The sequence below is a fragment of the Aquarana catesbeiana genome, linkage group LG12 (assembly GCF_042186555.1).
Source record: "Aquarana catesbeiana isolate 2022-GZ linkage group LG12, ASM4218655v1, whole genome shotgun sequence".
Lineage (NCBI taxonomy): Eukaryota > Metazoa > Chordata > Amphibia > Anura > Ranidae > Aquarana > Aquarana catesbeiana.
In genome coordinates this window covers 137,716,882-137,729,187 of record NC_133335.1, presented here as the reverse complement: position 1 = coordinate 137,729,187, position 12,306 = coordinate 137,716,882, and the positions used below count along the sequence as shown (strand labels likewise).

General features: G+C 41.4%; 1 protein-coding gene across 2 annotated transcripts in view; it reads right to left on the bottom strand.

Moving 5' to 3' along the window:
• The window catches only part of LOC141114576 (uncharacterized), a 263,889-nt gene that overhangs the window by 209,703 nt on the left and 41,880 nt on the right, over positions 1-12,306 (bottom strand). Inside the window, exon 2 of one of the 2 annotated variants that reach the window (XM_073608363.1) lies at positions 617-704. The exons of the other annotated variant lie outside the window; for it this stretch is intronic. The gene's annotated coding sequence lies outside the window, so the exon portion shown is untranslated. The remainder of the gene's footprint in view (positions 1-616; positions 705-12,306) is intronic. 2 annotated transcript variants of the gene reach the window in all.

Sequence of the window (12,306 nt, the reverse complement as noted above, 5' to 3'; positions counted from 1 at the left end):
AGTGCCCCTTGCAATCACAGCCTACTCCATCACAGTGCCCCTGCAGTCTGCCTCTCCCCCCCCCCCATTCCTCTGTAACAGGACACTTCCCATTCTAATGTCTGCCTCCCCTGCAGAGGCTGTGATCAGTCCATATGTCCTCTCCTGGCTCCCCCGCCCGCCCAACGATGTCATCCTATCAGCAGGGCAGGGGGCATGAGGAGCTCTTCAATCTAATCTGCAGCTCCTCCTGTCCCCTGCCCATTGGATGACATCGTCAGCTGAGTGGGCGGAGGAGCCAGGAGAGGACACACAGCCATGGCCACACAGCAGTATGTGAGCAGGAACCTCAGTTTGTGATGGCCCTGTGTGGACCGCGGTCACCGCTCACCTCCTGCTGTGCAGCCTAGTCATCAACAGGCCCCTGGTTGGGGACCCCTGCCATAGCCCATAGTCACTAGTCCATCTAGGGAGTGAGCAAGAGAGGGTGGCTACGTTCTTTTTTTATGTCAAATAATTTTATTCTAGAGAAAAAGAGCAAACAGAACAAACAATGTAAGTTCCAGATAAAGCATACTCATAAGCGTACTGACAAACAATCAAATTCCACCATTGTAACTATACACAGTGTACTCACAGAAGGCTGCCCACTGTACAAGGATGGCTACGTTCTTATTTGCAGTAGGACACAGAGAAGAACCCTCTAACAGGATGTTGGATCAAAGCTGCAAAATAAATAAATGGTTTGGAGATTTGGAGAAAGGTCATAGCAATAGAAGCTACTTTTCTGAATTAAGAATACACACTTCAATAACATTTTTTAAACCAGAGTTTAGTGTCACCTTAACCAATTGCCGATGGCCTAACGCAGATATACTGCGGCAGAATGGCACGGGCAGGCAAAATCACGTACCTGGTACGTGACCTGCCTCCCCCCCCCCCTCGGTGCCCGAGGCGGTCGGCATCGTTAGGGGAGCGATCCAGGCTGAGGGGGAGACCACTCGCGATCACTCCCAACAAATGAGAATCTTCCTCTGCTGCTGTATAGTAAACAGCGGCAGAGGAAGTGGTGTCATCTCTCCTCGGGTCGGTAATTTCAGTTCCGGCGCCGAGGAGAGAAGACATCTGAGTAAGTGCACAAACACAACACATTACAGTAAAACACACTAGGCATACATTTCACCCCCCATCACCCCCCGATCACCCCCCCCCCCCCCCCCGTCACAGTGACACCAATAGCAGTTTTTTTTTTCTGATTACTGCATTGGTGTCAGTTTGTGACAGTTAGAAGTGGTAGGGCAGTTAGTGTTAGCCCCTTTTAGGTCTAGGGTACCCCCCTAACCCCCGCTAATAAAGTTTTAACCCCTTGATCACCCCCTGTCGCTGATCGCTGTATTAGTGTCACTGGTGACGCTACTTAGGGAGGTGAATATATAGGTTCGCCGTCAGCATTTTATAGTGTCAGAGACCCCCATATACTACCTAATAAAGGTTTAGCCCCCTAATCGCCCGGCGGTGATATAAGTTAGGTTTTAGGGTCAGATAGGGTCTGCGTCGCCCCAGACAGCATCAGGTTAGTGCCAGTACCGCTAACGCCCACGCACGCACCATACACCTCCCTTAGTGGTATAGTATCTGAACGGATCAATATCTGATCCGATCTGATCTATACTAGCGTCCCCAGCAGTTTAGGGTTCCCAAAAACGCAGTGTTAGGGGGATCAGCCCAGATACCTGCTAGCACCTGCGTTTTGCCCCTCCGCCTGGACCAGCCCAGCCCACCCAAGTGCAGTATCGATCGATCACTGTCACTTACAAAACACTAAACGCATAACTGCAGCGTTCGCAGAGTTAGGCCTGATCCCTGCGATCGCTAACAGTTTTTTTGGTAGCGTTTTGGTGAACTGGCAAGCACCAGCGGCCTAGTACACCCCGGTCGTAGTCAAACCAGCACTGCAGTAACAGTTGGTGAAGTGGCGAGTCCCATAAGTGCAGTTCAAGCTGGTGAGGTGGCAAGCACAAGTAGTGTCCCCCTGCCACCAAGAAGAAGACAAACACAGGCCCGTCGTGCCCATAGTGCCCTTCCTGCTGCAATTGCTAATCCTAATTGGGAACCCACCACTTCTGCAGCACCCGTACTTCCCCCATTCACATCCCCAACCAAATGCAGTCGGCTGCATGAGAGGCATTTTCTTTATGTCCTCCCGAGTACCCCTACCCAACGAACCCCCCCAAAAAAGATGTCGTGTCTGCAGCAAGCGCAGATATAGGCGTGACACCCACTATTATTGTCCCTCCTGTCCTGACAATCCTGGTCTTTGCATTGGTGAATGTTTTGAACGCTACCATACACTAGTTGAGTATTAGCGTAGGGTACAGCATTGCACAGACTAGGCACACTTTCACAGGGTCTAACAAGATGCCATCACATTTTGAGAGACCCGTACCTGGAACCGGTTACAGTTATAAAAGTTACAGTTACAAAAAAAAGTGTAAAAAAAACACAAAAAAAATATAAAAAAAAAAAAAAACAGTTGTCGTTTTATTGTTCTCTCTCTCTCTATTCTCTCTCTATTGTTCTGCTCTTTTTTACTGTATTCTATTCTGCAATGTTTTATTATTTATATGTTTTATCATGTTTGTTTTTCAGGTATGCAATTTTTTATACTTTACTGTTTACTGTGTTTTATTGTTAACCATTTTTCTGTCTTCAGGTACGCCATTCAGCTGCAGCGCGGATTTATTTATCTTGACAGCAACAGCGTTTGCTCCCACGATACATAAAGCCGTGACTCCAGCGATGTCGGAGGTGATATATGCCGAAGCATGGGGGCAGCAGGGGCGGAGGAGCGATTTGCTCCTAACTTTTGGGGCGGATGCCCCCATGCTTCGGCATATATAAATGGTGCATGTATGCCCATCATTAGAAGTGGGTGGGAGGTATTCTAATGGTGGGCATACCCACCAATCAATCTCTTTTTTTCGTTCAGCCCACAGGCAAGCAATCCTAGCGGCTAATTAGCCTCTAGACTGCTTTTACAAGCAGTGGGAGGGAATGTCCCCCCCTCCCACCGTCTTCCATGTTTTTCTCTGGCTCTCCTGTCCCAACAGGGAACCTGCGAATGCAGCCGGTGATTCGGCCAGCTGACCATAGAGGTGATCAGAGACCAGAATGGCTCCAATCATCTCTATGGCCTAAGAAACCGGAAGCTACGAGCATTTCATGACTTAGATTTCGCCGGATGAAAACAGCGCCATTAGGAAATTGGGAAAGCATTTTATCACACTGATCTTGATGAGGTCAGATGCTTTGAGGGCAGAGGAGAGATCTAGGGTCTAATAAACCCCATTTTTTTCAAAAAAGAGTACCTGTCACTACCTATTGCTATCATAGGGGATATTTACATTCCCTGACATAACAATAAAAATGCTAAAAAAAAAAAAATGAAAGGAACAGTTTAAAAATAAGATAAAAAAGCAAAAAAAAAATAATAAAGAAAAAAAAAAAAAGAAGCACCCCTGTCTCCCCCCTGCTCTCGCACAAAGGCGAACGCAAGCATTGGTCTGGCGTCAAATGTAAACAGCAATTGCACCATGCATGTGAGGTATCACCGCGAAGGTCAGATCGAGGGCAGTAATTTTAGCAGTAGACCTCCTCTGTAAAGCTAAAGTGGTAACCTGTAAAGGCTTTTAAAGGCTTTTAAAAATTTATTTATTTTGTTGCCACTGCACATTTGTGGGCAATTTTAAAGCATGTCATGTTTGGTATCCATGTACTCGGCCTAAGATCATCTTTTTTATTTAATCAAACATTTGGGCAATATAGTGTGTTTTAGTGCATTAAGATTAAAAAAAGTGTGTTTTTTCCCCAAAAAATGCATTTGAAAAATCGCTGCGCAAATACTGTGTGAAAAAAAAAAATGAAACACCCACCATTTTAATCTGTAGGGCCTTTGCTTTAAAAAAATATATAATGTTTGGGGGTTCAAAGTAATTTTCTTGCAAAAAAAAATATTTTTTCATGTAAACAAATAGTGTCAGAAAGGGCTTTGTCTTGTGGTTAGAAGAGTGGGTGATGTGTGACATAAGCTTCTAAATGTTATGCATAAAATGCCAGGACAGTTCAAACCCCCCCCAAATGACCCCATTTTGGAAAGTAGACACCCCAAGCTTTTTGCTGAGAGGCATGTCGAGTCCATGGAATATTTAATATTGTGACACAAGACAAATTTTTTTTTTTTATTGCACAAAGTTGTCACTAAATGATATATTGCTCAAACATGCCATGGAAATATGTGAAATTACACCCCAAAATACATTCTGTTGCTTCTTCTGAGTACGGGGATACCACATGTGTGAGACTTTTTGGGAGCCTAGCCGCGTACGGGACCCCAAAAACCAATCACCGCCTTCAGGGTTTCTAAGGGTGTAAATTTTTTATTTCACTCCTCACTGCCTATCACAGATGGCACAAACGCCCCCCCAAATGACCCCATTTTGGAAAGTAGACACCCAAGCTATTTGCTGAGAGGTATAGTGAGTATTTTGCAGACCTCGCTTTTTGTCACAAAGTTTTGAAAATTGAAAAAAGAAAAAAAAATAAATTTTTCTTTTCTTTCTTCATTTTCAAAAACAAATGAGAGCTGCCCATGGCCTGTGTGAGCAATATATCTTTAAGTGACAACTTTTGTACATTTTTTTTTTGTCATTATTCAATCACACAAAATTAATATTCAATGGACTCAACATGCCTCTCAGCAATTTCCTTGTGGTGTCTACTTTCCAAAATGGGGTCATTTGGGGGGGGGGGTGGGTTGTACTGCCCTGCCATTTTAGCACCTCAAGAAATGACATAGGCAGTCATAAACTAAAAGCTGTGTAAATTCCAGAAAATGTACCCTAGTTTGTAGACGCTATAACTTTTGCGTAAACCAATAAATATACGCTTATTGACATTTTTTTTACCAAAGACATGTGGCTGAATACATTTTGGCCTAAATGTATGACTAAAATTGAGTTTATTGGATTTTTTTTATAACAAAAAGTAGAAAGTATCGGTCTTTTTCCATTTATAGCGCAAAAAAAAAAAAAACGTAGAGGTGATCAAATACCATCAAAAGAAAGCTCTATTTGTGGAAACAAAAGGAAGTAAATTTCATTTGGGTACAGCATTGCATGACCGCGCAATTAGCAGTTAAAGCGACGCAGTGCCAAATTGTAAAAAGTGCTCTGGTCAGGAAGGGGGTAAATCCTTCCGGGGCTGAAGTGGTTAAGTTACTTTTGCCTAGTGGCAGGGTAATTTTAATCAGAACTTTCAGTGCTGTTAATGCACCACAAAAAGAGATGTTATTATACTATGTTTATAACATTTGATCGAATACAAACACTCAATGATTGTAAACTTGTTCCAAGTCCACTCTTTACCACACAATTTGACAAAGCAGATACCCTTATCATAAGAATGCTGTCTCTGCTGCCACCCAGTGGACTTATGTCATTTTATGTTTTTTTCATTTCTTTTCCATTTTATTTTTTTTTTTACAATATTTTTTTCTATGCCATCTGTCATCTGTGTCATCTGTGCTTTTGCATACAGTTTCATAATCCACTAAATATATATTTTCCCATGTTTATCCTAAGCAAAACTTTCTTCACTTGAGATAGACCATCTTCTAGCCGAATTTGATGCAGATCAAGTAGATTCCATTAACTCACTCATGGTGTAAGTATCCTAGGCATTAGACATCCCTGATTCCATGAGACAGTCAATCCATTTTTTAACATACAGTATCTGTCTTTTGCAGCTAAATATTCTGGGAATTGAAAATGTACAGAGAGTTTTATAGAAAGTTACAGCTGTGAAAATTCTACCCACAAATGACAATCAGTTGCCCTGCTATGATTCGGGCTCTTCTGTCCCACCGGTAAGCCCGAGCAACCAGTCGGCACGTCCGCCGGCTGGCCAAAGACCCGAACAAAGCAGATGCTTCATTCAGGTCTCGGATCCAGTAATCCGGAAGCAATGTCATAACATCACTTCCCAGATTACTGGCTTCTTAAAGGCTCCAGTTTTAAAAAGTAAGGTATTCAAAAACGCCGATCTTGACGTTTTGACTACTTTGAAGTGCAGCGGAGGGGTTTGGGGTCTTATAGACGCCCAATCTCTCCATAAAGAGTACCTCTCACATGCCTATTACTGTCACAAGGGATGTTTACATTGGGCGCAGCCCATTGTAATCAAAGGGTTGTCCTGTGTGTGTCACTGGAAAAACATCTACTCTAGGTGTGAATGGGGCCTGAAAGTGAAGTTGGTGCATTTACACAAGAACAATGAGGCTCCAATCACATTTGTGTGTTTCCAAATGTGTGGCAAACTACACAGAAAATGTGCGCTTTGCTGTGCGTTTCAGAAACTTTGCAAATGTACATCGTGTTTGTGTTGTCATTACATATTAAAGGCTTCCCAAGTGCGGTAAACGCACCAAAAACGTGGTAATGCACCATGCTACTCTCCAAAAAAAGTTCTCGAGCTTCTCTTGGGTGATTGTTACATGTAGGGCAGCCCATTCAAGTGAATGAGATGCCCTGTGCGTGATGAGTGAAAATGCACCAAAGCACCCAAAACAAACACATGCAGGAATGCGAGTTTTTGCTACGTGGAGATGTGAATGAGGCCTGATAACTGAGTGTTTCTGTCCACTCCCTCCTATGTACTTGTATAAAGATAGCCATACACTATGCAATCTGATTGTAACATTTCTGTACAATTTCCTTTAGATTTACCACAACTATGGAATAGGCGGACACACCTGAACAATCCATTCAATTTGTATCAAATCAGACAGGTCCTTGAACTACATAGCTGATGGGAGATCTAAAAGAGATTGTACAATCAGATTGCATAGAAAGTGGGTGGAAGGTAGTATTGTAATGAGGGAGGTGTGGTCCAAAGTGATGAACACACCCTATCAAACCCTCTTCTGTAATGCAACAAGGAATTGAAACCTGCTGGGAGATGACCTAACAGGAAGTGAAAGCTGAGGAAGTGATGGAATCTGGAAATTGTTTTAAAAATGCAAATAAACTGACAAGATTTTAAACCTCCTGTGGATAAGGCAAGTGAAAGCAAAGCACATTGGGATAGAAATGGCAATGTCAATAGACACTAGAGCTGCACGATTCTGTATAAAATAAGAATCACTAATTGTTTTGCTTAGAATAAAGATCTTGACTCTCTCACGATTCTGAAGAACTTTTTTATTTTAAAGATTTACAACCCCTGAACATTAGGTTATCAAACAAGATGGCAATAAAATAAGACATAATACACTTTTCTTCAATCAATTTTTTTAGTACTCGCCGATACCAATTACCGATAACTACCGCAACTTATTTGTTTACACTTCTGCTGTCAGCATTAATGAACAAAGCAAACAAAAAAAATGATTGATAGTTTATAAAATAGAATAAAAAAAAAAAACAGTAGGAAAATGATTAAATGGCGAAGGAGAATAAGGAGGTAATACGGCTGATTAAAGTAAACTAAAGGTTAATAAGGGGTTAAACAAATAGAAAGACAGGGAGGGCGCACGACCTTGTGCATTACCAAAGATACAGTTTATTTAAATAGTAAAAACAAGAGTAATACTCACAAACAAACATTTAAAAAAGGCTTAACATTGCTCCAAAAATTCGGAACCGTGTCTTCTAGACACCTGCAACCTGGACCGGATGTTAGGAGGAACCAGATGGCATCGCAGACGGCTTGCGCGTTACGAGGGAGTACCCTCTTCATCAAAACCACAGAGTAAGCCATCTGCGATGCCATATGGTTCCTCCTAACATTCGGTCCAGGTTGCAGGTGTCTAGAAGACACGGTTCCGAATTTTTGGAGCAATGTTAAGCCTTTATTAAACGTTTGTTTGTATTACTCTTGTTTTTACTATTTAAATAAATTTTATCTTTGGTAATGCACAAGGTTGGTGCGCCCTCCCTGTCTTTCTATATGTTTCAGCTCTAAAGATACCCATTGTTCTGAGGAGGGCAGCAAGACCTTTGACATTCTGTATTCTATACGAAGGCTGCACCACTTACATACACATTGACTAAGCTCCTGAGCGCAGGAGATTGTGTTGTGTTGTTAATAAGGGGTTAAACAGAGGAACAATTTAGTAAAAACCACATATAAAAAAGGTTGCTTTAACCCTTTCGCTGCCAGGCCGTGTGTTCTATTTTTACACTCAGGTGGCCAGACCATTTTTGAAATTTTTCCTTTACTTTTTTATTTTTCACTTATAGCTTTCAGAGTTTGTAAAATACCCCCCAAACCATATATTTTCTGAAAGCACATGACCAGTAGAATAAAAAGAAGGTGATACTGATTTTTTAGGTCCCACGATATTTGCACAAATGTTTATCAAAACAATATTTTTGCTAAAAATCCACTAAAATCATGATTAACAGCAGATTTTACAAAACTCCTACTAAATATAAAAGCTTAACCTGTATTGAGTTAATAAATAACAAATATTTGTAACTTTCACATTGCAAAATGGTGAAAATAGAACGTACGCAAAAATGTAAATATCCAAATTTTTCTAAAAATCGGAAGGTTTTCATTTCTCCCTTAGAGCGTTCAGAATTTGTGAAAGACCCCCAAAACCATATATTTTCTGAAAGCATATGATGTCTAGAATAAAAAGAAGGTGCTACAGATTTCTTAGGCCCCGTGGTATTTGCACAAATGTTTATCGAAACAATATTGTCGCTAAAAATACACTAAAACCATTATTAGCAGATAAAAACACACAATTTTATAAAATTCCTGCTAAATTCCTGCTAAATATAAAAGCTTATCCTGTGTTAAGTTAATAAATAACAAATATTTGTAAATTTTAAATTGCGCCTTTTTGCGAAATGGTGAAAATCGAACTTACCCAGAAATTTCTCTAAAAATCTGGAGGTTTTCATTTTTCACTTACAGCTTTCAGAGTTTGTAAAAGACCCCCCAAACCATATATTTTCTGAAAGCATATGACCTCTGGAATGAAAAGAAGGTGCTGCTGATTTTTTAGGCCACGCTGTATTTTTTCGCAAGTGTTTATCAAAACAATATTTTTGCTAAAAATACACTAAAATCATTAATAGTGGATTCATACATGCAAAATGTACAAAATTCCTGCTAAATTCCTAGCAAATATAAAAGTTAAAACAATAAATAACAAATATTTGTATGGTTTAAATTGCACCTTTTTGTGAAATGGTGAAAACTGAAGGTATGCAAAAATGTAAATAAAAACTATTTACTCTAAAAATCCATTTTTCACTTACAGATTTCAGAATTTGAAAAGACCCCTCAAACTAGACATTTTCTGAAAGCACATGACCTGTAGAATAAAAAAGAAGTGCTACTGATTTTTTGGGCCTGGCAATAGTTACATAGTTAGTCAGGTTGAAAAAAGACACAAGTCCATCTAGTTCAACCATAAAAAACAAACAAATAAATAAATAAATAAAATAAAAAATATCATACAATCCCATATACCCAATCCTATACCCACAGTTGATCCAGAGGAAGTTGCAAAAAACCCCAGAAAAGCAGGAGCCAATTTGCTACAGCAGGGGAAAAAAATCATTCCTGATCCCAGAGAGGCAATCGGATTTTCCCTGGATCAACTTTACCTATAAATGTCAGTACCCAGTTATATTATGTACATTTAGGAAAGAATCCAGGTCTTTCTTAAAGCAATCTACTGAGCTAGCCAAAACCACCTCTGGATGGAGCCAATTCCACATTTTCACAGCTCTTACTGTGAAGAAACCTTTCCGTATTTGGAGATAAAATCTCTTTTCCTCTAGACGTCAAGAGTGCCCCCTTGTCCTCAGTGTTGACCGTAAAGTGAATAACTCCAAGTTCACTATATGGACCCCTTATATATTTATACATGGTGATCATATCCCCCTTGATCTTCCTCTTCTCAAGAGTGAATAAATTCAGTTTCTCTAATCTTTCCTCATAGCTGAGCTCCTCCATGCCTCTTTATCAGTTTGGTTGCCCTTCTCTGCACTTTCTCCAGTTCCCCGATATCCTTTTTGAGAACTGGTGCCCAAAACTGAACTGCATATTCCAGATAAGGTCTTACTAATGATTTATACAGGGGCAAAATGATATCTCTCTCTCTGGAGTCCATACCTCTCTTAATACAAGAAAGGACTTTACTCGCTTTGGAAACTGCAGCTTGGCATTGCATGCTATTATTGAGCTTATGATCTACCAAAACCCCCAGATCCTTTTCCACCATTGATTCCCTCAGTTGTACTCCCCCTAGTATGTATGATGCATGCATATTCTTAGCCCTCAAGTGCATAACTTTACATTTATCAACATTAAACCTCATCTGCCACATAGTAGCCCAATAATTGCGTAAATGTTCATCATATCACTATTTCACTAAAAATACACTAAAATTATTAATAGTGCACATAAACACAACATAACTTACAAAATTCCTGCTAAATTGCTATTAAAGCATCAATCACATGTGGCATACTAAAGTGTACGCCCATGGAGGGTAGGGTTGCCACCTTTTCTTCAAGCCAAACCCGAACATTTTGTGGCACAGGGAATTTTTTGTTTGTTGCAGTAAACACTATAGGTTTATGAAAGACCAGGGACACATTTGGGTGCCCCAAGGACAGTAGTAATGTGGCGTGCAGAGCGCGCCGTGGCAAACAGTGGGCGTGGCCAAATTGCTCTTGCTGACATCATCACCCCACTCTTCAGTGATGCCAAACCTGCCCAAAGAAAGCCGTCCGCAACTCCTGGACGGCAACAGATTTGTGTATGACTATCTTGGTTAAACAGCCCGGTCTGAATAATGTGTCCGGGTTTCAGGTGGACTGAAACCTGGACACATGATTCAAAACCCGGACTGTCCGGGTGAATCCTGGACAGGTGGCAACCCTAATGGAGGGCCATGTTTACCTGCACAGGAATGCACAGGTGTTCCGTGCATCCCCGTACCAGCAGTCAATTTGTATTTAATGGCTGCACAGGCATAGCTGCTGTTCCCAATCTAACATCTGTGTGGGTGTGGGTACATGGCTCCAAATTCAGACAGTGTGAGCTCAGGGACATGCATGCGGACCTACATGGATGCAAAATTCACTTACTGTACTAATGACACTGGCAGGAAAGGGGTTAACATCAGGGGAAAAGGGTTAAATGTGTTTTTCTGGGAGTGTTTGCTAACTGTGGGGGGTTGCTCTGACTGGGGGAAGGCAGAGATCCGTGTTCCTGTTTAGCAAAAACACAAGATCTCTATCTTCTCCTCTGTCAGAACGGCGATCTGCCTTGTTTACATAGGCAGACTGTCGTTCTGCCTCTCTCGGGAATGATCGCAGGTGGCCACCGGACATCAGATCCACCGGACCCGCTAGTTGGCTCCCTCTTTGTCCAATCAGCACGCGATCAGGTCTCCGGCGGCACGCGCCCCCCCTAGAGACGCTTTGCCACAGTAAATGTACGTTATTCAGTTTCTCTAATCTTTCCTCATAGCTGAGCTCCTCCATGCCTCTTTATCAGTTTGGTTGCCCTTCTTTGCACTTTCTCCAGTTCCCCGATATCCTTTTTGAGAACTGGTGCCCAAAACTGAACTGCATATTCCAGATGAGGTCTTACTAATGATTTATACAGGGGCAAAATGATATCTCTCTCTTTGGAGTCCATACCTCTCTTAATACAAGAAAGGACTTTACTCGCTTTGGAAACTGCAGATTGGCATTGCATGCTATTATTGAGCTTATGATCTACCAAAACCCCCAGATCCTTTTCCACCATTGATTCCCTCAGTTGTACTCCCCCTAGTATGTATGATGCATGCATATTTTTAGCCCTCAAGTGCATAACTTTACATTTATCAACATTAAACCTCATCTGCCACATAGTAGCCCAATAATTGCGTAAATGTTCATCATATCGCTATTTCACTAAAAATACACTAAAATTATGAATAGTGCACATAAACACAACATAACTTACAAAATTCCTGCTAAATTGCTATTAAAGCATCAATCACATGTGGCATACTAAAGTGTAAGCCCATGGAGGGCCATGTTTACCTGCACAGGAATGCACAGGTGTTCCGTGCATCCCCGTACCAGCAGTAAATTTGTATGCAATGGCTGCACAGGCATAGCTGCTGTTCCCAATCTAACATCTGTGTGGGTGTGGGTACATGGCTCCAAATTCAGACAGTGTGAGCTCAGGGACATGCATGTGGACCTACATGGATGCAAAATTCACTTACTGTACTAATGACACTGGCAG